This window comes from Oryctolagus cuniculus, chromosome 6 (genome assembly GCF_964237555.1).
Source record: "Oryctolagus cuniculus chromosome 6, mOryCun1.1, whole genome shotgun sequence".
NCBI lineage: Eukaryota > Metazoa > Chordata > Mammalia > Lagomorpha > Leporidae > Oryctolagus > Oryctolagus cuniculus.
In genome coordinates this window covers 150,572,980-150,600,428 of record NC_091437.1, presented here as the reverse complement: position 1 = coordinate 150,600,428, position 27,449 = coordinate 150,572,980, and the positions used below count along the sequence as shown (strand labels likewise).

The 27,449-nt window shown below is 45.8% G+C and overlaps 1 long non-coding RNA gene across 1 annotated transcript; it reads right to left on the bottom strand.

Moving 5' to 3' along the window:
* LOC138849983 (uncharacterized) lies at positions 1–26,661 on the bottom strand. The gene is made up of 2 exons (XR_011389330.1): positions 24,746–26,661; positions 1–15,930 (listed from the first exon to the last, which is right to left on the bottom strand). It is a non-coding gene; the product is annotated as an uncharacterized lncRNA (long non-coding RNA).
* Between the last annotated feature and the right edge of the window lie 788 nt (positions 26,662–27,449).

The window sequence follows — 27,449 nt, the reverse complement described above, 5'->3', positions numbered from 1 at the left end:
TCCTTAGATTACTTATAATATCTCACACAATGCATATGATTTATACATAGTTATTATACTGTACTGCTTAGGGAATAATAGCAAATAAAGCCTATACATATTCAGAACAGATGCAATTCTTTTTCCGAATATCTTCCATCTGGAGCTGGTGGAATCCATGGATGTGGGACCCTGCATACTTAGGTGGCTGACAGTATTAGCAAACACTGGGAAGTAGACTGATCACCAGTCAAAACCATGAAAACAGAAAAAATTCTCTAAGATATCTGTGTTCTCATCTGATGCCAGCCTCCCAGCTCCAACACTGCTTCAGACTGACCCACCGTTAGTGAGTCCCTTACGTGTGTCAGCTGGTTTAGCCTCTTCTGTTCTACCTATGGCTCCTAACCCATCCCTGACACCGGTGCTGCTCTTCTTCAGGGTTGGAGCAAAAGTCTCTGTGGAGTCCCAGATCCAGAGGGAGTCAGTGCCTTCCATGGCCAAGACTCTCTCCCAGCCACTCTCCTACCTCACGATCATCCCGTATGAGGGAGAGGTTAGTACAGTGGTGCCTGTTTTCCTTGCTTTCGGTAACCTGCAGTCAATTGCAGTACAGAAAAGCTACATAGAAAATTTCATAAGTAAATAATTCCCAAGGTTTCAATTATACACTATTCTGAATAGTGTGATGAAATCTTGCACTGTCCGGCTCCGTCCCACTCAGGACATGAATCGCTGCTTTGTCCAGAGTATCTGCACTGCAGATGCCACCCACCTGGTAGTCATTTAAGTAATCCCCATTATCAGGTCAAATATCGTGGTTTATATGGGATTCAGTACTATCCAAGCTTCCAGGCATCTACTGGAGGTCTTGGACTATATCCCCCATGGATATGGGAGTGGCTGCTGTATTCCAATTTTTCACATTTTTGAGGAAATTGACAGAAAGGGTTTGAAGAGAACCACAAAGCCACTCAGAAGTAGAGGATATGACACCCTCAACAAACCCTTCCTGCCCAGGGGCAGATCTTCATACTTCTTCGCAATTCGTGAACCTGTTCCTTCTCCTGTATTTCCTGCTGCCGTGAGTGCGTCGCCAGGTAACAAGTTGCCCAAGACCAGAAACTGGGTCTCATCTTTGACTTTTTGCCTTACCCCCCAAATCAACTGCCTACAAAATTCTACTGATTCTACTTCCTGAACCACTCTCAAATGTCCACAACTCTGTATCCCCATTGTCACTTTCCTAGGTCAGCCCACCTCAATTTCTCACCCATATATGTCTGTCCTCTGGTTAGATCTAGAACTACATGGGGCTGGTGTTGAGGAGGCATGAAGAGCTGCAGAAATACTATCTCTTTTAGTTGCCTTTTCATAATGTGAAATCAAATGACAGTGCATACAGAATGCTCATAGCACTGTGCCTGGCACTATAATTACTGCAAATACAGGGTTAGTATTTATATGAAAATCACATGCAAACTGCTTCTGGGATAATGTGTTTTGTATCATAACTGCAACCCCACTGAAGGGAGATTGTTTGTCTTCTCCTCTTTCTGGAGTTCACCTTTAAGTTACCCTGAGACTCCTCTTCCCTGTAAATTCCTCATTGAATCCTTTTATATTTTAGATCTCAGAATAGAATATGATCAATTTTTATCACATTCACTTGTCAAAAAGTGTATTCAATCTAGGGAGGCAATATATAACTAACTAACTTGATATATATCTACCTATGCTTGATAGCGTATTTGTGTTGGCTAGCAATTTCTGGGAAAGAGATATTACAGTCAACTCTACTTCATGATGTAAATAAGGCATTGGATTTCTAAAAGTCAATTATGAAAACACTTTCCTGAAAGAACCATCTCACCTGTTGTGAGAAAGAGATAGCCAAAGCTGGCAAGTGAACAGACATTGCAACCATCTACAGGAGTTGCAGAAATTCTCGACACAGGAACTCCTCTTAGAATTCTATGAAGCATTTGAGAGCAGATGGAGATTTTGTTGTTGTTGTTATCTCTGGTAGGTGCTACCAGGAGTTAGCAGGCAAGTGTTATGGGCTGAACTGTGTTTCCACAACTTCATTTATTGAAGCCATCCCCCAAGTGTGACGGTATTTGGATTCAAGTCCTCTAGAGAGATAATTATGATTAAATGAAGCCATTTGACTGGCTTCTATTATAATACAAGGCAAGAATGCACTCGGAGGGAAGACCATGTGAGGACATTGTCAGAAGACAGCCATCCACAAGCTAAGAAGTAGGCCCCCAGGAGTAAACAGACCTCCCTAGGCCTTCATCTGGGACTTCAAGGCTCCAGCACTGTGAGAAATCCATTTCTGTTATTGAAGTCATCAGGCTATGGTGTCTTGTTTTGGCAGTCCTGGTAAAGTACGACATTAGGAAACAGGAATGTCAAAGACCCTACAAAGTACAGGCCGGCCCATTCTGCGCATAGAATATTGTCTTACCGAAGGCAAACAGCATGCCCTTGAGAAACACTGAGCTGGTGCCAGCTCTTTGTTTTGTAGACCACTCCACTAGACTGCTTTGCGCAGGAGGCTCCCATATTTTATGTACCTTTGTTCTGCCAGTAGCCAGCAGAGGCTGGAACTCAATAGGAACTTAGTGTGTACCAGGGTATGCTTGTGCATTTTATCTCTGGTCTCAGTTCACCTGAGCCATACACCTGCTTGGAGGGAAGTCACTTGGCCTTGCTGCTAGGAACTGTGAAGAGACAAATTGAGGTAACATTTAGCTACTGACATTCAAAAATAGGATTTTACTACATGACAATAATGACATTCTTTGCTAAACTTGTCTTGAGAAAGCATTATCTAAAGTCTACCAAGTGTATGGAGGGACTGGTTTGGGGTTCAGACCAAGGGCTTTCCCTAAGAAGTTCCAGAAAGAAGATGAAGTGAGGGCATCAGGGTCAGGGAAGTTTTATGGATGAAGGTGAAGAACTTCAGATTTTTTAAAAGAGGGACCCTTGGAGGGGGCACTGTCAACCTCTCTTTGCCCCCTTGGGCACACTGCCTAGAAATTGCACCCAGTCACCTATGATCATCTGACATTCTGTTTTATCCCTGTTGGTTTCTTGGTTTAATCCTCTTTCTTTTGACTGGAAAGTCAATTCCATGAGGCAGCTCTTTTGTTGATTTCATGACTGCTGTGTCCCCAGTGTCTAAAACAACATCTGGGATTGCAAGAAACACTTATCGAATGAATGAATGAATTTTCCTTCCTCTTCATCTCCCTTCCATATCAAGAGAAAGAAATCCTTCAGAGGATATATGAAAATCTTTTTAAGTCATTCATTGGATTTCTTCTTCTTGCAGAGGAAGTCCTAGGAACTGTCTTCATAAAATCATATCCTGAAAGATCTAAGGACAGGAATTCTCTCTGACTTATTGTTCTACGTACTTCCTTTGAATCCCTTCACAAGGTTTAGTGTGACAATTGAATGATATCTGTAATGGCATTGGGTCACTCATTGTCCGGAAAGTGCACTGATAAGATAGAACTGATGCCCGTGCGCTTACCCTTTCCTGGCGAGCAAACCTTGGAATGCTTTTGAGACTGGCAAACTCCTCTGTGTAGTGGAATTTCATGGGTACTGGGCCTCAGTGGAGCTGTCTAGAGCAGCATGTCACGTCACCTTCTTCTTGTGCATCATTTTGCAGGAAGCGCATGGGGTTAAAAGGTGAAGACAAGACTATTAGAAAACAATCCTGTCAGGAAATCCTGTGCATTGAGATCGCTGTTTTGGCCATCAGCATTGGGACTTTTCTTACACACACAGTCCAGGAAATATCAGGCCAAATGACTCAGAATGTGCATCTTCACAGAGCATTGGGGCCATCAATTTCTTTGTTTATTTGTGTCCTTTAAGGTCAACCATGTTTCTTTGGGAAGAATTATGTGGTGATTCTTTATTGGGTTGGAAAGGGAAGGAGGAAGGGAGAGTCAACAAAGGGTATGGAAGTTTACAAGGTGACATCTACACAAAGTCAAGTTCATATGCAGGACAAGTCATTCATTACCTGGGACAGTGACTACTCTGAAACAGATTCTCCTCACCTACATAAAGGAAAAAACCTAATAAGTCATTTGATGATAGGGTGAGGTTATTTGATGAATGGACTCCTGGCCTATATTATCATCATAAAAATAACCTTCATCTGTTCAGTAGGGAAAGCTGCCCAAGTGCTTTCATGCCAATATGCTGCTTATTCACGTCACAAGTCTATGAAAGGAACCATGTCCCCATTACAGGCAGAACTGAGGCAGTGAGGAGAGGTGAGTTGCCCAAGCCCATAGAGCAAGTAATGGAATTGAGTTCTGGTCTTCCAATCCCCGCTGTCCCAGGTCTCATTCATAGCCCTTCTCTTGACTGTTGAGAAACAGCTTTTTATTCTATATTCTTGTTTTATCTTTTCCTTTATAATATTTTCCTTATCTTTTTCTCTTTCATATGATTCATTGAACACCATACTTAACATAGAGTTAATCATATATGTATAAAGTTAATTGAAAATAGTTCTTAGTAAAGAATAAGAGTGAGAACAAGAAAGGGAAGAGGAAGGGGGTTGGAGTGTGGGTGGGAGAGTGGGCACAGTGGGAAGAATTACCAAGATCCTAAAGTTGTAAATGTGAAATGTATGAAATTCACAACTGCAAAGCAGGGTAGTCCTACATACATTCCTACAGACTTATTTCTAAGGGTACAGCTTAACAACTAGTCATAGGACCCCCAAATCCCTTAAGCTGGCTGATAAAAATAACAGCTTAAGTGTTATAAAGATCAACTGGATAGGAATAAAGGTAAAGTGACCATATATATAGGATCAAATGTTAAAGTGATCATGTAGCTAGGACTAAGTGTTTGGAAACACTAATAGAATTAAAAAGGAGTGAAGAATCCAACATGGGAAGCAGTCCATATAACAGACTCATAGAATAACAATTGCTTTAAGTAGTACTCTGAACTCAGAAGCAGCCCTTAAGGCATTCTGATTTGGCTGGAAAGCCCAGGGGGCCATTTCAGCATGGAAAGCTGAGACGCTCTGGAAAAAAATGTCCTGCATAAAGGACTTCTGTGGGTGAGATGCCAGTGTAAAGAAGTGGCCACCAAAGAAGGATGTACTTTTCTCTGAAGTGAGGAGAGAACTTCCACTTTGCTTTTGACCTGATTGAGGTACTGGATCCAAAAGGCTTCCATAGCTGAGGCACCTCATGTCAAGAGCCTTGGGTGATCACTGACATCATACATAAGAGTGTTATTTGCTAAATAAACAACAAGAGTCACTGTGTACTAACTTCCCATGAAGGAACTCTGTCCCCAGAGTTGTATCATGAGACTTAATAGTAAAACTTGTTCTCAAGAATCACTCCCTTTTAGTGTATTAAATGGAGGATATTATTATGTCTCATAAGTTTTAGTTATGTCTAAGATCTCACAAAATATGTATCATCCTTGGATTCTGCTTTAAAAACAATTAAGTTTCTAAAAGGAAAGAATGGGGAGAAGAGGGGAAGGGGGAAAAAAAGTGAAATCACCTTTGAGAAGCAATAGAACTGCCTATGTCTAGACTGTTGAACAGTTCTCTTAGTTTTTTTATTCCATTATTTCTTTTTTCTGTTTTTTTTCTTTCTTTCTTGGACTAAACAGGAGAGGGAGGATGAAAGAAGGGGAGTGGGTGGGAGGGCGGATACAGTGGGAAGAATTACTATGTTCCTAATGTTGTATTTATGAGATACATACAAATAAAATTTAAAAAACAGTGCCTGACCGATGAAACATATGCTACATAATATTTTCTATTATTATTATTTCATTCAAGCCTCAGATATGATGAGGAGAAGACTAAGCACGGAGTAGCCAAATTTGCTTCCCAGAATTTCTCAGTCAATCTTTCAACAGCGTGACCCTGGGCAGAACGCTATGGGCTCTTCTGAGAACTGTATTGTCAACCCTATAATCTCAGTGTGTAAGTCCAGCTCCTTCCTGACCTATATAATGAAGCAACTGACACTTCTGAAAGTTGGATTCTTCGAACTCTGAAGCATATTTGCCTGCCCCTGAAAGCTCACAAGCTCATCAGTGTCCTAAGGCTATCTTATGACTCGGTAACTGCAATTGCTTGTGTTGGGTGTGCTGTGCCCTGCCTGGTGGGTCTCTGTTTCCAGAATAGTAAAGCTATGTCCCAGGACAGGCACCACCTTGCTGAACCCGCCCTCTATGACTACTTGCCTAGGCATCAAGCAACCCAAAGGCATCTGTCGGAATGCATTTTTGCTGCATTTCCAAAAGGTACTCATAATTCAATGGGCTAGGGAATAACTGTCCTCTCTTAGTCACATAGGACATCACTGATTAGCTTCCAGCACTGAAAATCAATATAAAAACAAGTTGAAGCTATTTCCAAGGCACAAGTAGACACTTTGCCAAAATTACATCCTTAGAGTAAAAGGAAGCAGAGAGAAAGGTGACTATGGGTTCACTCCTGGAGAAAGGTGAGCTCTGAGTGGATTCAGTCCAACCTTGTGCACCAGCTAAGATCAAAATCCCTCAAGAAGGAGACATGGAATCCAGAGTAATGGGTGCTTGTGCTTGTCCTGAGGATGTGAAAAGGCAAATGACGTCTTTCTGTGTACTTCACTGGAAAGGCCCAGACCCTGCTGCTCCAGGCTAAGCGTTCCAGGTATTAAAGATACTCTAGGCCGGCGCCGCGGCTCAACAGGCTAATCCTCCGCCTGCAGCGCCAGCACACCGGGTTCTAGTCCCAATCGGGGCGCCGGATTCTGTCCCAGTTGCCCCTCTTCCAGGCCAGCTCTCTGCTGTGGCCAGGGAGTGCAGTGGAGGATGGCCCAGGTGCTTGGGCCCTGCACCCCATGGGAGACCAGGAGAAGCACCTGGCTCCTGCCTTCGGATCAGTGCGATGCGCCCGCCGTGGCGGCCATTGGAGGGTGAACCAATGGCAAAGGAAGACCTTTCTGTTTCTCTCTCTCACTGTCCACTCTGCCTGTCTGGAAAAAAACAAACAAACAAACAAACAAACAAAAAAACCTCTCTCTCTCTGTCTCTGCCTCTCCTTTAAAAAAAAAAAAGATACTCTAGAAACTATGACGAGTGATTTGGGAGCTACGCAGCCAGCCAAAGTCTCCCTTGTGGAGTGCTGGAAAGCAAGAGACATAAAGAAACTGAAGACCATCCCATCAGCTCACCAGAGGGAGTTCACACTGGGGTCCCTGGGCAGGGAGCTGTTCCTAAGTCTGACCACACAGAAAGCACATTCGACATAGTGTTGTGGTACAATGAACTAAACTGTGCCTGCAATGTCAGCATCCTGTATTGGTACACCCAAGCACCTGCCATCTGCATGGGAGTCCTGGATGGAGCTCCAGGCTCCCAGCTTCAGTGTGACCCAACCCTGGCTGTTGCAGTCATGTGGGGAGTGAACCAGCAGATGGAAGATCTCTTTCTCTTTCTCATACTCTTTCTGCCTTTCAAACAAATAAATTAAAAAGGCACATTTTAAAATTGAGCTATGTCTTTACTGCTAAAACCATGAGAAAGTCCAGGAAAAAAAATTACACTCAAAATGCCTTCAATTGTCTTGAGTATTATTTCCTTATTGTTATCTCCTATCTTTGCTCATGTGCATATAAGTTTTTAATATACTGTCTTTGGAGTCAAACTGTATATAGAAATATTACATTATGCCAGTGGTTGTCAACGAATGGGGCATTTCCCTGCCCCACCCAAGGGGATATTTGACAACCTGGGAAGACACTTTGAGTTGTCATAACCAGGGGAATGTGAGGAGGGAGGTGACACGTGATGTGGTATCTAGTGAGTAGAGACCGGGGCATAGCCAGACATCCTGCAGTGCACCGGACAGCCCACTACAATAAACAGAGAATTGTTGGGTTCAAAATGTCAGTAGTGCTGAGGCTGAGTAAGCCTGTGAGATTTTTTTGCAACTAGCTTTGCTTCATATACAATATGCAATACATTGTCTTTGGACTAACTGATGTGCCAAGTGGTTGTGAATTATTCTGAATGAAACTTATTGCTATCTTAATTTTCTGCTGCTGTATCAGAACACCTGAGGTGGGATAATTTATAAAGAAAAAGATTTATTTAGCTTGCAGCTCCAGAGGCTGGTCCATTCAAGATCGTGTGGCTGTGTCTGGCAAGGGCCTAAGCCACCTCATAACTCAGTGGTCACATGGCAGGAAGGTGTGTGACAGTGGCAATGGGGGATGTTCAGGAGAGAGGAAAGGACAAAGGGGCCAGGCACCCTCAGCTCATGAGAACTATCCCATTTCCTCAAAAACCAATCCAGTTTCAGGAGAAAGGCATTAAGCCCTTTTAAAGGCCCCATCTCCCTACACTGCTATGTTGCAGTAGAAGTTCTGCATGAGTTCTGAAGGGGAAAACCACATCTAAACCAGAGCAGTGACTGTAAAATATCCCATTGAGTTCATGTGAAATAATTTCCATAACCCCCCTGCCATTTAAAAAAATTTTTTTAAGGTTTTATTTGAAAGGTAGAGTTACTGACACAGAGATCTTCCATCCACTGATTCACTCCCCAGATGGCCGCAATGGCTGGAGCTGGGCCAGGAGCCAGGAGCGTCTTCCAGGTCTCCCAGTGGGTGCAGGGGCCCAAGGACTTGGGCCATCTTCTACTGCTTTCCCAGGCCAAAGCAGAGAGCTGGATCAGAAGTGGAGCGGCCAGGACTTGAACCGGTGCCCACATGGGATGCCGGCACGGCAGGCGGTGGCTTTACCTGCTGCTCCACAGCGCCAGCCCCCCTGTTATTGTTGAGCATTAAAGTTGAAATATTTTGCACTGAAAATTGCACCCCAAAGATCATTATGAAAATTCCTCTATTTGAAGCATTTCCTTCGGATTAATTCCTTGTTCTGACATTATAGGTCCATTGCAGAAAAGGAAACTGGTAATGTTCTAAGATTAATATTTTAGATTCTTGAGAGCAGTGATTTGCTTTATGTAATGATCTAATCACTAAATTTGACAGCACCTTCTGTACGCTATGTCTTAACAAATGCTATCTATTTTAAATCTTTTTTTCTATTTTAAATCTTTATCAAGTTAAGGAGGTATTCTCCAATATCTCATTTACTAAATTTTTTTCAATACTGGGATGATCATATTTTTTGCCCTTCTGTGAAACAGTTATTAGTATTAACCAATTTCCTAATGTAATATTATCCTTGAATTCTTGACATTAACCTTATCTAATCATTTATATTTTAATTATTATTTTATTTGACAAAAAGGCCGAGTTACAGAAAGAAGCAGAGACAGAGAGAGAAATCTTCCATCTGCTGGTTCATTCTCCAAATGGTTGCAATGGCCAGGGCTGGGCCAGGCCGAAGCCAGGAGCTTCATACCACATGGGTGGTAGGGGCCCAAGCACTTGGGCCAACTTCTGCTACTTTTCCAGATGCATTCGCAGGGAGTAGGATCAGAAGTGGAGCAGCCGGGACCCGAACCAGCACCACCTGAGATGCCAATGCTATAGGTGGTGGCTTAACCTACTATGCTGCAACACTGGCTCTTATATTCTTTTAAGATATTCACTTCAATACATTGATCTGAGCTGTTTGAACATAGGATTATCCTGGTCTCACACAGGATTATCTCCCTGGTCCTCTCTGATTTCTGCATGCTAGCTGTGCATTTTGCCACATCCTTCTCCTTTTGTACTTGACTAGGCAAAATTTGAACCAAAAAAAAAAAAAAAAAAAAGCAAAGCAAAGCTTTTTTAGTGAGTAAAACTTTGGTCAAACACCAACAGTATTTTAAGAGGTTTGTTGTATATAGTGGCACTCAAAGTGTTGGGGTGGGGAATACACCTTGTTAATGACAAACTGAATACATGTTCAATGCAAAACATAAAAAGGAGCAAAACACCAGGTTTATACATATCCATAATTCCACTGCCTCCAAATATAACTTCTTTTTTTGGTCACTGATAAATGTAACAAACAGCCTCAAAATGAAGTGATTAAAGCAGCAGTCCATTATTAACTTCCACGGTTCTGAAGGCCGATGGGAACAGCAGGACAGTACTTAACCAGGGTGCCCGGCTGGCGGCACTCAGCCTCTCCGTGCGGCTGGCTTGGGCTCCCTCCCGGCACGGTGATTTCAGGGTGCTCAGACTTCTTACCAAGCAACCTGCCTGGAGGACAAGCAGAGCAAACGTAAGGCTTCTTGGGAGGCAACTTCAGAACCCACACGGCCTGACTTCCATAGTGCGCTCAGGAATCAGGCTGCACTCAGGGAGCGGAGGGACACGCTGCAGCTCCGGCTGATGCGGCAGGGGAGAAGGAATGGGTGGTGGTCGGCCAGCTTGGACACAATTGCTTCTCTTTGTTGGTATGACTTCTCAGAATGTCTGTGTAACCAGAATAGAGTCATCACAATTAGACCATTAACAGTAGTAATTACTGCTACCCAATCCTCAGAACTCATCCGAGTTTTGCCAGTGATTCCAACAAGACTCCAGGTCAGAACCACACGTTACATTAGCAGTCAAGCTCTCTTCGGTCTCCTTCAACTTGGAACCATTGCTCAGTCTCCCCTTGACCTCAACGATTTTGACAGCTTTGAAGACGGCAGGCTAATAGTTGCAGAGAATGTCCCCTCAATTTGGGACTTAAGTCATTGGTACTCATGATTTGATTCAAATTATGCATTGTGGGCAGAAATATCACAGACTACTGCGTTCTCCTTGCTGGTGTCGCCGGATGATTTTGATTCGCCCCTCTTCTGTTAATACTCAGTTATAGCTCTTGAATAGGAGGGTACCCACTAGGCAGAAACAGGGATGATTTCCAAGTTGCTCCCGGAAGTTGTGATTAACAAGTGTCTTGTGGAGAGCTGTCCTGAAGCAAACATCCTGTTACCCACCAAACTTTTGATTTATTCACTTATCTATTTCCATGTTATGGACTTACATTTTTTTTATTCAAAGCTGGTTGTATTGGTGTTTTATTGCTGCTGTAACAAGTTATCATGAATTGAATGGCTTAAAGCAACACAAACGCATCATCTGACAGTTCCCGGTGTCAGGAATCTGATGCAGGACCCACCAGCCTGAAAATTAAGATATCAACAGAGTAACTGTCCTTCCTGGAGGCTCTGGGAGAGAATCCGTTTCTTTACCTTTTCCAGCTTCTAAGGGCCACAAAAGTCTGTGGCTCATGGACCCCTTTCTCCATCCAAAGCCAGAAACTCAGGTCAAGTCCTTCTCAGGATAGCATCTCTCTTACTCTCTGGGGTAAGGAAATTTTCTGCTTTCTTTTTTTTAAAAGATGTATTTTATTTATTTGAAAGACAAAGTTACAGAGAGGTAGAGACAGAGAGAGAGGTCTTCCATGCGCTGGTTCACTCCCCTGATGGCTACAATGGCCAGAGCTGCGCCGATCAGAAACCAGGAGCCAGGAGCTTCTTCCAGGTCTCCCACATGGGTGCAGAGAACGGGGACTTGGGCCATCTTCTACTGCTTTCCCAGGCCATGGCAGAGCTGGATCGAAAGAGGAGCAGCCGGGACCAGAACCGATGCCCATATGGGATGCCGGTGTTCGGGCCAGGGTGTTAACCCGCTGCGCCACAGCGCTGGCCCCAGAGTTTTCTGCTTTTAAAGACCAAGCTGCTCAGGACCACAGCTGTGGTGTAGTGGGCTAAGCCTCTACCCCACTCGCTAGAATTCCATATAGGCACAGGTTTGAGTCCTGGCTGCTCTTCTTTTGATCCAGCTCTCTGCTACAGCCTAGGAAAGCAGTGGAAGATGGCCCAAGTCCTTGGCACCCTGCACCTGCATGGGAAACCCAGAAGAAGCTCCTGGATCCTGGCTTCAGGGTCAGCACAGCGCCAGCTGTTGAGGCCAATTGGGAAGTGCACCAGCGGACGGAAGACCTCTCTTGGTTTCTACCTCTCTGACTATAACTCCCTCAAATAAATGAAATAAAATCTTAAAAAAAAAAAGTTTAAAAAAGACCAAGCTGCTCACACTGGTCCCACCTAGATAATTGAAAGTAGTTTTCCTATCTCAAGATCCCTAACCTTAGCCCTTTGAAAATACCCTTTCTCCATGCCAGGTACCACATGGATGTCTTTGAGGGCCATCATTCTGCCTACCAAAGGGGTCATAATCCCTAACTATTATAACTTATTTCAAGGTTCAAATTATCTCCAGTTTGGTCATTTGGAGTCCCTCCAAGCTAACTTCTGTGTCCTTTTGCCATGATCCCATACTTATTTGGACACTTTCTTACTTCCTGGTACAAAATTACCTTCCGGATTTATCTTGAACTTGTACTGCCCAAACCCTGGAATCAGTCTTTTCTCAAGGATTCTTGGCTCCTTTCAGTAGAGAGTGATATTTAGAAGCTAGGGTATGGTTGTTGGGTGTGCTCATAGCTATTGGGTATCATAGTTCCCAGAGGACAGATTAGTGAATATACATGTGTACAGTTATATTTACATGAGCAAAATTACTTATATATATACACACATATATTATTTCTCTGTGTGTGTATATTGAAAACAATGAAATCACCAAAACACTTCCAATTCTAATCAAACATGGCAAGGTTCATTTAGCAGTTAGGGGGGAACGTCTGGCCTATGGGCCTTACAAAGCCTGTGAAATCAGCCTATGCAGGCAACCGCAGGTGCGACTCACAAATCCGTAAACCTATAGCAGGCAAATTTTTAAGTTGATGATTTTGTATGACCCACGGATGATGCTATAAATATTCAGTGGCCCCTGGCAGAAGAAAGTTTTCCCACGCCTGATTCAGAGTTCTCCATTTTCCGTATTGTAAGTCTTTAAGTCCCTTCCCCAACCAGGAAGCATCTGGGTCCTATCGTCCTTAATGCGCTGTGTGTACTTACTCACTAAGTCTCCAGGTATATGACCAATCTCCCTCCTGCACCCACTGGCCGCCCAGCGCGGACGTCCTCCTCAGTCCATCAGGCTCCGACTTTCCACACTGGCTGCTCTCGGTGGATGCTCTGACGCATCCTCACCCTCTTCTGGTTTGGAACTCCAGCGTCAGGCTGAGACCCCCGTAAACGCTCTTCGTACCACCAGGGATCAAGCCCTGCCTCAGGTCCACGTCCCCCATCGTGGGCTCTCCCACTGCTTGGGGATGTCCTCTCCTCACCCTACGCAGCCTCTGAGAGCCCGCCCCATTCTGTTCTCTCCTCCTCAGAGTCCTTTATCTGTCTGGGCTCTGACTCCTTTCTCACCACCTGCCAGGCTCCGACACCCTCACTCAGCTTCTCTCCCTCTGTCAATGCCCTTGGGAGGTGATCTAAGCCAGACCCTCGGGGTGACACCTCCTTGTCCTGCCCAGGCTCTGACTCGCACCGCACTGAGCACCCACACTACAAGCAACCGCTCCTCAGAAGTGCTTGAAAAAGAACGAAGCAAGTGGTGGGAGTAAAAGAAGCCTATTGGAAAGGCTGAGAGCTCTGGAATTGGAAGCCCTGTGTGCTTCTGAACAATGGTTCTAGTGGGAGCTATACTAGGAGGAGTTAAAGCCCCCTAGTCTCTTTCATTTAGCCTGGATAGCCAGGTGGCTGTTCGTTCTCCACCTCAGTAGTAGACTGCAGAGTTTCTCTCTGCAAAGGCTGAGTGAGAATGGTACACCAGGGAGCCAGCATTGTGGTGTAGCCAGTAAAGCTGCCATCTGCAGAACTAGCATCCTACATGGGTACCAGTTCAAGTCCTGGCTCCTCTTCTTCTGAGTCAGCTCCCTGCTAACGGCCTGGGAAAGCAGCAGCAGATGGCCCAGGTGCTTGGCCCCCTGTACCCACATGGAAGACCCAGAAGAAGCTCCTGGCTCCGGCTTTGTTCTGGCCCACCCGTGGGGGCCATTGGGGGAGTGAGCCAGTGGATGGAAGACCTCTATCTCACCCATCCTCTATAACTCTGCCTTTCAAATAAATAAATCTTTGAAAAAAATTACCTTAAAAAAAAAGAATAGAACTCCAGTTGAATGATTTTCTTCTTTCACAGATGTTGCTCTGCTGTCTTCTCGCACTGATTCCAACAAGAAGTGTGCTCCTCTGGATATGGCGTCTATTCATCTTCTGACTACTTTATTTATTTATTTATCTTCTGATTACTTTACCCGCTACACCACAGCGCCGGCCCCATTTGAATAGTTTCTACTGATCTTCCAAGCTCACTAGTAATTTCTTGTGCCATGTAATGTGCCGTTAATCCTATCCAGTATGTTTTCACACCACATATTGTAGCTTTTAATCTCTAGAAACTTGACTACAGTTTTTATAAATGTCTTCTATGTCTCTAGGATTTGTAACTATGGAATACACTTAGAACTGTTTAATGTCTTGCTCAGTTAACTTTAAGCTGTGTACCAGTTCTGAATTGATTTGATTGATCCAATTTCTCTTTTTTGCTTTATTTTTTAAAAAATTATTTATTTGCATGCATCTCATAGATACAACTTTAGGAACATAGCAATTCTTCCCACCATACCCACTCTCCCACCCACACACCCACCCCTCTTCCTCTTCTCTCTCCTGTTCCCAGTTTTATTTTTTACTAAAATCTTTAATATACCTTCTTACACTGGATAAGATCTACTTGATTTTTTGCATGCCTGGAAATTTTTTATTAGCTGCCAATACCTTTTTAAAAAAGCTTATTATTGTTAATTGAAAGACAAAGTACTAGAGAAGGAGGGAGAGGGAGGGAGAGGGGGGAGGGGGGAGGGGGAAGGGGGAGGTAGAGAGGGAGACGGAGAGGGAGAATTTTTTATCTACTGGGTCACTTCCCAAATGCCTGTAACAGCCAAGGCCAGTACAGCCCAAAGCCAGAAACTCCATCCAGTTCTCCTATGTGGGTGGCGGGGACCAAGTACTTGAATCATCATCTACTACCACCCAGGGTGCATATTAGCAGGACACTGGACAGGAAGTGGAAGTGGCACTCTGATACAGGAGGTTGGCACCCCAAGAGATGCCTTAACCTGCTGCATCACGATGCTTACCCCATAGATGCTACATACCTTATACTTTACTTTGTTGGGGGCTGGATATTTTTGTATTTCCATATTTTTGGGAGATTTATTTATTTGAAAGGTAGAGTTAGAGAGAGATCGATCTTCCATCCCCTGGTTCACTCCCCAGATGGCTGCAATGGCCAGACTGGGCCAATCTGAAGTCAGAAGCCAGGAGCTTCTTTCGGGCCTCCCACATGGGTTCAGGGGCCAATGTACTTGTGCCATCTTCTACTGCTTTCCCAGGTGCATTAGCAGGGAGCTGGATCGGAAGTGGAGCAGCTGGGACTTGAACAGGCGGCCATGTGGAATGTAGGCACTGCAGGTGGCAGCTTTACCCGCTACGCCACAGCGCTGGCCCCTGTATTTCCATATTTCTGTGTTCTCATGGTGCTTTGCTCTGGAGCGTAGCTAAATTACTCAAAAACAATTTCCGCTTTTTCAGATCTTGCTTGTAGATGTCTGATACGTGGAACCAGAGCAGTGTTCAGGCTAGGACTTGCCCTACTTACGAATCAGGATCTTTCTGTGCACCCTGCCCAGTGACCCGTGCACATATCATGCTTTGCGGCCCAGCTGCTGGGAACAGAAGCTGGCCTCAGTCGTGGGGGACTGCCAGGCCCCGCCACTTCTCATCCCTTCAGGTGGCTCTTGCCCTGTCCTCGAGTGGTTCCTTTATGCGTGTGCTGCTCATTACTCAGCTGCGTACTTGGGGGAGACCGTCTCCGGAGCTGTCTCTCCTCTCTGGTGCTCTTTTTATGGGCCATCGCTGGTTCCCTCCAGACGTTCCTGTGGTGATGTTAATTACCAGCCGGCCTGATGTCACTTCCTTACTCCAATACAGCTTTGCTCTCACCGATTTCTTCCGTGCTGTGATAGGCAATTAATTCATACTTCAGTATATTATAGTCTAACAATACAGTTATATGCAAACTGTTTTATGCAATGACTTTTAAATCAATGAAGAGAAAAAAGTAAAAAGTTTATGTACTATCTTTTTTTAATAACATGATTCACTTTATTGGCACGGGTACAGTTTTTGTGTGAGGATCCAAATCACCATCTGGGGTCACTTGTTTTTAGCCTGGAGAACTACCTTTAATATTCCTCGTAAGTTTAGGTCTGCTAGGAATTCATTCTCTGTTCTTGTTTATCAAAGGGTGTATTTGTCCTTCATTTTTTTAAAGATGTATTTTATTTGTTTGACAGAATTGAGAGAGAGGTAGAGGTAGAGACAGAGAGAGAGAGAGAGAGAGAGAGAGAGAGAGAGAGAGGTGTCTTCCATCTGCTGTTTCACTCCCCAGATGGCTGCAATAGCTGGAGCTGGGCTGATCCAAAGCCAGGAGCCAGGAGCTTCTTCCGGGTCTCCCACGTGGGTGCAGGGGCCCAAGGACTTGGGCCATCTTCCACTGCTTTCCTGGGCCACAGCAGAGAGCTGGATCAGAAATGGAGCAGCCGGGACTTGAACCGGTGCCCACATTGGAATGCCAGCGCAGCAGGCTGGGGCTTTGATCCACTGTGCCACAGTGTTGGTCCCTCCACTAAACATAATACGTTTCATGGTGCTACACGTTGTCTGAAACTGTTAACTTTTCTTCCTTGTTTTTTTTTTTTTTCTGTTTTTCAGATTTCATACTCTTTGTAAGTCTTCAAGCTCCCTGATTCTTTTTTCTGCCAATCCAAATCTACTATTGGACCCCTCTGACGAAATCCAGAATTTCCATCTAGCTCTTTTTAGTAATCTGTATCTTTATTGACAGTCTCTATTTCATGTGGCATTGTCATCATACCTTCTTTTATTTTTTAAATGAATTTCAGCTCTTTGAACATATTTATAATGTCTATTTTGAAGTCTCCATCCATTAAAGCAATTTCTGTTGCTTGCTTCTTTTATTCTCCTCGGGGTCTGAGTCACACTTGGCCACTCCTCTGCACGTCTCAGAAGTGTTTTGTTGCTACCTGGATGCTTGCTGTAACCGATCTGGAATTCTCCCCCTCCAGGACTGCTCCTGCTGCTTGTTCAGTGGCTGGCGGGACTCTTCAGGGAAGTCTCTCAGGCCGATCTTCAGAGGGCTCCGCCTTGGGCAGGTGCACTGCCTGTCATCTTGAGATGGCCGGGTGTTTTATTCTCGGGCTCTCTCTGTCTCTCTGATCACACCTCATTTTCAGGATTCACTACTTTCCAGAAGATTGCTCTATTGTTTTTGACAATGCCCTGGGGGCACAAATCGCTCTACAATTATCCAATGGATCCAATTAAATTTGGACGCTTTTGCAAGGACAGTTTTTAAGGTCATCGTTTGAGGTTCGTGCTGAGCCTATGTAGGCTCCTGTTAGCTGTCTCTTTTCCTGGTTCTGTCTGGTAAACCAGCTGGCCTGTGGTTTGGGCTGGTCTCCCATGAAGCACCAGCTTTTTCTTCATTGCTTTCCACCGAAACCTCCAACGTTTTGGGAAAGCCCTTAAGCTTCAGTTTCTCCACAATCCATTTCGGATCAAGTTTCTTCCTTAAGGGAGAGATTCAGGGGACCGGTGCTGTGGCACAGTAGGTTAACCCTCCGCCTGTGGCGCCTGCATCCCATATGGGCGCCGGTTCTAGTCCCAGCTACCCCTCTTCAATCCAGCTCTCTACTATGGCCTGAGAGCAGTAGAGGAGGCCCAGGTGCTTGGGCCCCTGCACCTGCATAGGAGACCTGGAAGAAGCTCCTGGCTCCTGACTTCGGATTGGAGCAGCTCCGGCTGTTGTGGCCATCTGGGGAATGAACCAGCAGATGGAAGACCTCTCTCTCTCTCTCTTTCTGTCTCTGTCTCTCCCTTTCACTGTCTGTAACTCTACCTCTCAAATAAATAAATTTTTTTTTTAAAAGGAAGAGATTCAGAATTCTCTGGGGACCTATCTTCTACTCTGAGAATTTTGTGACCATGGCTCCAGAATTTGGGGTGCACTTCTCTATGAGACGTCTTTGGAGCCTGGAGCTGGGTGGAAATGCCAGCCCCTGTTCTGATTGGCTTTAACCTCTCCTGGCATAGAACTTCTGCTCTCTTGAGTGCTCTAGGGTGAGGGTAACTCGGGCCCAGTATTCCCAGCATGCTCCACCAGGAGTAAAGCCTCTGTCTATGAGTTAAGGGCTAAGTGGAAGCAGGAAGCCCCAGATTTCTCAGTTGTGATTACTGGTAATTAAGTCTCTGCAACAGGGTATGGATGCCAAATGTTGGTGGCCTACCTGCTTAGGGGAAAAAACCTAAGCCCTTGACCAAGAGCTTCCTCAGGGTCTTGTTGATGCTTTCACTACAATGTCTCCTCTTAGCTTCCATCCCAGGCCCGACCCCACCTTCGACTTGAGTCATTACTAGAGCCTTTGTTCTGCTGATCCCTTACCAATAATTCATTTAGTTTATTTCCATTAAAAATTCAATCAGGGATCTTCCAGAAGGTGTGTATTCAACCCTGTTATGCCTCTCATCTCTATTGTTACGCATTCCAAGCCTTCTGTGTCTAGTAGTATGGATGATGCAATTATTATTGGAGGCGCACCTGTATTAAACCCTATGTTAAGTGATTTCCACACCGTGGTTCATTTACTCCTCACAACAGTCCTGCAGGCTAGGTACTTTCATTTTGCAGAAGATAAAATGGAAGCTGAGAAAAGTAAAGTAACTAGGGCATTGTCTTACAGGTAGAAAGTGGTAGAGATTGTATTAAGAGGAAACAGAACAAAGGGTCTCTGACCTTAAGCTTGGAATCTAATTGCGAAGACAAAACCAACACATGAAAATGATTAGCACATGATGAAATATGTTGTGCTAAGCTGCTTTGCTTTCCCAATTTTATGATTTCCCCCTCTCTTTCAAAATTATAATGTATTCAGAGCAAAGATCACATTTTCCTCTAATTGTATCTTTCAGAACACTTAAAGTGACTATCTGGTACATGGTGCCAAAGGTCAATGTATGCAGGAATTGTACGCTGGTGAAGTAAGCAGAGGATCTAGAATATTGGGACAAACTTAAGTTTTACTAAATGCCAGCCAGACGGGGAGAGGAACAATCTGAGACTGAGACAAGAGGTAACTTGCTCAAGGTCACATACCTTACTTGACATAGACTAGGCAGGAATCAGTCACCCAAATTACCTACCCAATATAGCTTCCCCCAGAGACCATGGCCTGCTATGTCAGCAAGTATATATGGCATGCACACTATGGTTCTGTAACTCATGGGGTGAAAAGGGCCCGCCTGCCCAACCCCAACACATACAGCTTTTCTCCCTGTTACTTTCTGTTACTTCAGAGATTTGACCAAAGAATCATTTCCTAGAGGCCTGGCAAGAACCCTCCAGTCACATGGACATGTCCTCTTCTGTATGCCTTGTCACTTTGGATATCCCCCTACCGCCGCGTCCTAGAAGGAACCAGCCTCACTGATTTACTTACCGGCTTGCCCATTAGAAACTTCCAGAAGTCAAGACTTGACAAGTCCTTTGACTTGACAAAATTGTTGCCTAACACGGTGCCTGGCACATGGCCTCCCACTTGGTACCTAGTAAGTGAACGACAGCAATCCAGGTCACGCAGGTGTGATGTGAAGGTCAGGGTGAAGGTCAGTATCTGAGCAGAGGAAGCCAACTGACCCCAGGTGAAGGGTGAGAGCAGGGGCAAGTGAAAACACAGTCTCTTCTTTCAATTCACAATTACGTGAGGGCCTCCAGATGCACTCTCTGCTCTTGGGGAGGCAACAGTGAACACTACCAACCCTGTCTTTGCCTTCAGTGAAACTCAAGTTTATCAGGGAGGGAGAGATGGCTATGGTTTGGATGCAGGATTCATCACCTGGAAATCGGTCCCCAGCATGGCCCTGTGAGAGGTGGTAGAACTGCTCTCAGAAGAGTTTAAGGTAGCTCTGCGGCGGCTCTGATTATTTCTACGGTGGATTGTTGAGAAAGAGCAAGACTGACCCTCCCTGCTCTCTCTGACTTCCCATCTCGCCCTGTGATTCCGCCCCTCCCACTGCGCCCCACCATCTGTCAGGATGGCATGTAGCCAAGGGGGTCCTGCCCGAGGCTGAGTCCTTGGGACCTCCTGATGCTGCCCTTTCAGCCTCCAAAACTGTGAGCTAAATAAACTTTTGCAAATAAAATACTCAGCATAGATAAGCAAATTTTTTAAAGTATGTATTTCATGAGAGAGAGAGAGAGAGAGAGGGAGAGAGAGAGAGAGAGAGGGAGAGAGAGATCTTCTAACTGCTGGTCCACTCCCCAAATGTCCACAACAGCCAGGATTGGGCTGAAGCTGGGAGTCCAGGACTCAATCTGGGTATCCCACATGCGTGGTAGGGACCCAGGTACCTGGGCCATCATCTGCTGCCTCCCAGGACGTATGTTAGCAAAAAGCTGGATCAGAAGCTGAGTAGCCAGGACCAAAACTGGTCACTCCAAAATATGGGGTGCCAGTGTCCTAATGAGCAACTTAACCATTGTGCCAAACACCCGCCCCTCAGCCTCAGCTGTTTTGTATAGGAATGGACATTGGACTAACACACAGTCAAGAGACAAATACATGAACAAACAATACAGTTTCTGGTGGTGGTTAAATGCTTTAGAAGGAAATCAAAGAGGAAAACAGACTACAGAATGGCTGGGCATCAGGTGTTCCCTTTAAAGTGATCAAGGATGGCTTCTTTGAAGAGGTGACATTTCAGCTGAGACCCACAAGATGAGAGAGAGCTGGCTTTATAAGTCAGGGTGCTCTTGGGAGATGGATTGGCCCCTGTAAAGCCCCTGACATGGAGAGGGCTTCAAAGCACCCCAAGAAGTCTGGAGCTGCCCGGGAGCAGAGGAGTGTGGCAGAGATGGGGTTGGAGAAGAGCAGAGGCCAGATCCTAAAGGACTCCAAGGCCCAGGAAGGAGCCAGAGGCCGTGGAGCATGATGGGAGGCCATGGAGCATGATGGGAGGCCCCAGGAGGGCTTTGTGAAAGGGGGATGAAAGGATCATCCAGGGTGGGAGTCACGTGAGTGCAAGGCTGGTGAGCCCCACCTTCGGAGCTGAGACTTCCGGTCAACACTGCAGGGAGGCAAGAGCTGCAAGACAAGGATCTGTGGCTGAAGAAAATGTGTAGGCTTTGTGATTCCCCTACACTGGCTGCTCTCATAAGCCCTTACGTTCCTTGATGGGTTTGTCTTTGGAGAAGGCAGCAATAAGCTAGAGCCAAAGGTAAGACACCCCAAGGTGTAGAGTAGGCGGAGGCAGCTGGCCAAGGAGCAGGCGTCAGCCAAGTCCCCGGGCCTGCAGGGGGAAGCTGGGAGGAAACACCAGAAGCTGCAGGTCTGGGCTTGCGCAGCAGGAAGGCTGTGACGCCCAGGGAGAGGGAGAGGAGCCTGCCCGGGTAATTACACCCATCGAGGTGTCCAGCAGCCCCTTGATCGCATTGCATTGTACAGCTCAGCTCTTTCAACAGTGTCTAATTACAGTGCCTAATTACTACCTCTCCATCACTTGCCAACACTTAACTCGCTCTTTCCTTGATTTCGGCAGTAGGACCCTCCGTGGACAGTAGGTGTTATTGGCAACGGGGAACTGACTCCAGGTACTTAAGATGCGATGATGAAAAGCGGGGTTGAGAAAGATCTTTATCCTAATCACTCAGAAATTTCTGGATGCAGAGGGCTCAGCTGGAAAGCCATCCGTGCAGCAATCCGGGCCTCCCCGACCCGTGGGTAAGTTCTGCTGTGAAAAGGAAATCAGCCCATGTGTAGGGAAGGGCAGGTCTGAGGCTCTCGTCTTCATTTTCCTTTCAGCCATTCTGCCTTGACTTGCATGTATATCAAGGGACTTTTTGTTTTTCATGTCCAAGTTCACGAATGCTGCACTCAGCATGCAGCATGTTACTTGGTGAGGGTTATGAAATAATTCTTCAGGAGAAAAAAAAATAGGCCATACAGCTAACTGGGTGAGCAAAAATAGGTCATGGCATGAGAACAGAAGGGCTGCTGGCCAAGAGTCTGGAGCCAGGAGGGAGCCATCTGCTAGGACACTGGACAGTGGCGGCTCTCACTGCACAGGTTCATTTCCACTTCCTGCCATGACCTGTCACAGGACAATTATGTGAACACAGTCTCTGCTATTTCTTCCTTTGGGGAAATAGCATCTTTCTGTTGCTTAGTCACCCAGAAAGGCAACATTTCATCTCAGCATTCACATCCTGACTTAACTAGCTCTGTGATGTTTATGGGGTCACTTGAATTTTTTTTTTAAGATTTATTTATTTGAATGGCAGAGTGGACAGAGAGGGAGAGATATAGAGAAGTCTTCCATCTGCCGGCTTACTTTCCCAGATGGCCCACAACAGCCGGGACTGGGCCAGGCTGAAGCCAGGAAACAGGAACTCCAGGTCTCCCACATGGGTGGCAGGCACCCAAGCACTTGGGCCGTCTTCCACTGCCTCCCAGTTGCATTAACAGGGAGCTGCATTGAAAGCACAGAGTAGCTGGGATTCGAACCAAGCACTCTGACATGGCATGTGGCATCTCAAGCAATGGCTTAGCCTGTTTGCACTACGATGCCCACCAACTTATTTTTTTTTAAATCCCAGTTTTCTCATTTGTGAAATAGAAATTTATAATACTTATCCAGTACCTTAAGAATTAGAGAAGCAAGCATCTGGGTATTCAAGCCATGTTACTTCCCACATAGCATCAGGTAACACAAGACAGCCAGCTTTGCCACTTTGCAATCACCTGGCAAGCTTGCTACTTGGGCAAGCTGTGTGGTGCCTCAGCTTCCTTATCAGTCATATGGGCATGATCCCAATAGAACCCATCTCACAGGGTTGTTGGAAGCAGGGAACAGGGCTACCACACAGCACACCTGAGGTCTTCTGTCCCCAGACTGCCAGGCACATGTCACATACGTGTTGCTGAGAACAAAATCCCTGGATGATGTCCAGGTAGAAACAAGCCAGTCTGTGTCCTTTGTTAGACTTGTACTTTGTGTTTCTGTGACCTCACGAAAAAAAAAAATCCCATGAATTAAAATTTCCAGTGAAATCACTGGAAACTTGACTTAAACAAGCTTTGTAGGGACAGACTTTGTTAGGCCACCTGCAGTAGTTTTTGTGACCTCTCATGCGTCATGCTTGGGCCAACACTTCACAGTTTCCAGGGGCAGGGTGAGGCCGGGAACCCCTTCCCCAGCTGTGCAGCAGAGGAGAATGAACGTCCTCGGGGGCGAAGGCCTGAGCCAGCGATCCAGGACCGAGCCAGTGAGGTGGGGCTCCGTGCAGGACAGCCTGGAGAGGCCCTCGCAGGGAGAACTTCCTCAGACATCAGCAACTTGGACGTTTCCAGCTTAGGGAAGAGGCAAAGTCCGCGGATCGAAAAGCAAATTTTAGGCCATGGCATCTCAGCGTTGCCCTGTGTTGAGTGCATCGTTTTGTACCTGTTCTGTCAACAGAATATAGAGGAAGGCGTGCCTGACCCTACAGGTGGTAGCTGTAAGGCAGAACAAAGATCCAAGGGACAAAAAAGTTTTGGAAGTTGATCATTTGGGATAGGGAAGAGGATGGACGAATGACTGCTTCTACTTCATTGCGAATGTACAGCCGTTTGGGTTGGGACGTAGGGAGGCATCGCCAGGAATGAAGGATTCCTGATGACCCTAGAGGGCTACTGGGAAACAGCAGGTGACAGCTGACATCTCCTGACAACCGCAGGTCAGGTTGTTCCACTGAAAGATCCTGGAGAACACACATCAGCCTACCGTCAGATCGGAAGACAAGCCTCATGTGTGACCTTCCAGACTGCACATTGTGGCGTTTCGGCTTGTGATCCAGAAGTTTCCTGACTTCAGAATCACGGCAGACAGGCTGCTCTGCTAAAAGGCTCAGAGTATGACCAAGGACTTGGCGAGGGCAGAAGAGGTTTGAGAAAGGAACCTCTGTGCCCTAACCTGCGTTGTCTTGGCTGAACTTGGGACAGTTCTGCAGGGTCATTCCAGCTCAGGTTTCCCGCAGCATCCATGCCATATAATCAAGAATTCACTATGAGACACTGCACTTGTAACTGCTGTGCTCTTCCGTTAGCCCAGAGCTGTGCAGGGGACTGGGGGGAGTTGAAAAAATGAAGAGACATTTCCTGTGTCTCGGTGAATCCCTGAGCCAAGAGCTCTTACCTAACCCTGCCTTCCTCCCACTCACAGGGGCATGGTGAGTGGAGGGCCAGCCATATTTAAGGGGTCAGGAACAGGGAGAAGACTGTGTGTGTCATTTTTCCTGTTGAGTTTCCCTGGTAGTCAATATAAATTGCTGACTCGTGGAGACACAGAGGTAAAGTGTTAGGCAGTGCAGATGAGGCAGGTAGGAGACAGAATATTGAAATATGAGGTAATCAGTCATGTCTACAGTCTCATTTGGACAGCAGTGGAACTGATGGAAGACAGCACACAGAGTGGTACCCACGCGAGCATGACTAACACGGCATGGCCCCCACCCGAGGAGTCTATGTTCCACCTTGAACTCAAGCCATCATTTTCAGAGCCTATTGGTCATCCGTTCCTCCTCCCAGCCTCCAGCCAGTCATCGAAAATTTATTTGGCACCTAACGTATGCCAAGAACTCGGATAGGTTCTGGTATTTGTCTGCAGAGAGCCCAGTGTCCCGTGGAGTTGACAAATATTTCCAAAACCATGACTTACATGCCAGAAATCTATTGGTTTGTGTTAAATGATACTGCAGCAACAAGTGTTCCCAACAAGAAAAGTTTACTTCTCCCTCATATCACTTGATCTTTAGTGGCTGTCTACAGCTCCATGCCACATCTTTTCATTCCCAAGCCAGGGCAAGCATCCTCTATCTAAACTCTGCTGATCCCATGACAGAGGGAAAAGAGAGAACATGGAAACAGGTGCCTGGTCTTCAAAGCTTCTGCTGGTGGTGGTGGTGGGGGGGTATCTCTGCTCACTTTTCATTGGCTGCAGAAAGTCACGTGATCAGGCACAGCATCGGCATGGTAACCTAGGGCAGTTAGTAGTTAATCATTTGGCAGTTGACAGTTGGAAGGGAAAACTCACTGCCACAGAGCCCAAGCTGAGTTGGGAGTGAGCATTAGGGATGGACGGCGGGCAAAAAGGCATCGAGATTTCAGAACACCTTTTACTTCTTTTTATTGACACGTATTCTCTGAAAGCAGTGAATCTGGGGGGTTATTGTTGTTGTTGTTGTTTTCTGAGCAGATTTTAAAGACAAGGCCTGCCAGAATTAATATAAAGAGAAGGTACTCTTCAGTGTTTCTAGCACGGGATACCTGAATAAAAATGGTAGCAAACTAGGAAGGAGTTTTCATGAGAAGTCCACGTGGTCCATAGATGTTGCTGCAAGTTGAGGGTGTTTTCATGGATAAACCCCATCTGTGTGATTCTGAGGAGTCTTTGGGCCTTTCTAAGCTTTAGTTCATAGGTAAAACAATGGTGTTTATAAGAAAAAAGTTGGGGGCCAGTGCTGTGGCACAGCGGGTGAAAGTCCTGGCTTGCAGTGCCAGCATCCATACAGTCACCAGTTCAAGTCCCGGCTGCTCCACTTCTGATCCATTTCCCTGCTAATGTGCCTGGGAAAGCAGCGGAGGATGGTCCAAGCTTGGACCTCTGTATCCGTGTGGGAGACCTGGAAGAAGCTCCTGGCTCCTGATCGGCCCAGCTCCCGCCGTTGCAGCCATTTAAAGAGTGAACCGGCAGATGGAAGACCAGTCTCTCTCTCTGTCTCTACCTCTCTCTGTAACTCTCTGTCAAATCTTTTAAAAATAAAAAAAGGGAAGGAAAATTGTCCTGCAAACAGCGAGGCACCGTTCAAACGTTCGTCCTTTGTAAGAACGTGGCTGCAATGCCATGAGAAGTGGGCAGTGGGGGTTTCCTTCCATGCTAAGGGAAGCCGACGGCACACACAATACGGCAGCTGGGATGTGCTGAGGCAGCAATTACCCCGAGACAGGCCGAGCTGTGGTTGCCTGCAAGTGCGCCTGGCGGACCTGTCATTCAGACGGCAGCCTTGCAGTGATCTGACAGTGTACTCAGAGGCTGCTGTGATGTAGGAAGACGAGGAAAGGCAAGCGATAAGTTGCTGCGGAGGACACGACTTCCATTGATCTGTGTGGCCGATTGTTCCTGGGCGGCAAAAATCTGTTGTAAACATGAGCGACAGACTTCCTGCAATTTCTTGATAATTCAAACCTTAGAGGTGGATGAAAACTTAGCAGGCATTGAGTCCAACCTCTTCTCTGTGTGAACAAAGAATCTAAGACCCATAGAAGTTAATCAACTGGCTTTTTTTTTTATCACTCACTTTTTGCTAGGCATGGCACTTGTGTGTGAGTGGCTTGTAAGAGGGAGGAAAAACCACGACTTTTATTTAATGAATGTGCTTGCTAATCTCAAACAATTAACAATTAATATTTAGCACTGAAGATTCCTAAATACTCATTCACTCTTTACACATAATCAACCGAGGCACAAAAACTTTGCATTAAATTCTCCCAGGCATTTAAACATTCACTACAAATTTGTCATCAGGCGCTTAGATAAACAAGTCATTAAAACTCTGCAGTTAAGAAATCAGATTTTTTGCATACTCTAAACACCTTCAGAAACAGACAGCAGACGCACAGAATGTCAGTTGATTAGAGAAATCATCGCACGGGGGCTTCCTGAGACTTTGGAAAGCCAGAGGGAAGATGCTGCCGACGGATGTGAGGGGCCCGCTTGTTTTTCTCTCCTTTGATGTGAAGGCAGTGGGGGGACCGGCTGACACTGTGAAGCCCAAAAGCTAGGAGGTGGTTTATGAGCATATTTTCGATTAAGTGCATATGGACGGTGGCCATGCATTCTTCCTGAACCCATCATACTGTCCCATAGCAAAATCGGGCTGTGCCGCAGCAGACATGAATGATTTAGTCCTCAGTCCCATGGGTCCAGGACAGGTGTCTCCAGAGGAGCACATTTTGGGGGGTCCTGGGGCCCAGAGCAGCCTGTGGGTATGCTTAGCTGCTCCAGCAGTTGACGGCTCCAGACTTCTGCTAACCTTCTGTAAGGTGTCCTTGGCTAATTCTACCAGGACCAAAGTGAGAACCAGAAAGGTCTCTTCTACCATTTCTGTAGTCCCCCCGAAAAGCATTGTAAACTTGCACTACTAAAGCCAGTAGCAAAAGAGCTTATACCACAATTTTAAAATAGTCTCTTCATTCTCTTCATTCTCATGTTTACTCGGTAATTCGACTTAGTTTGATTGAATTTACTCTCTAATCTGATAGCTTTCCAAGGTGCCCACTTTTGTGCCTTTCCGGTATCACAGTAACTTTCATAGAGCGTGATCTGTATCACTACCCGGAAAAAGCTGCTGAATTTACAGGGG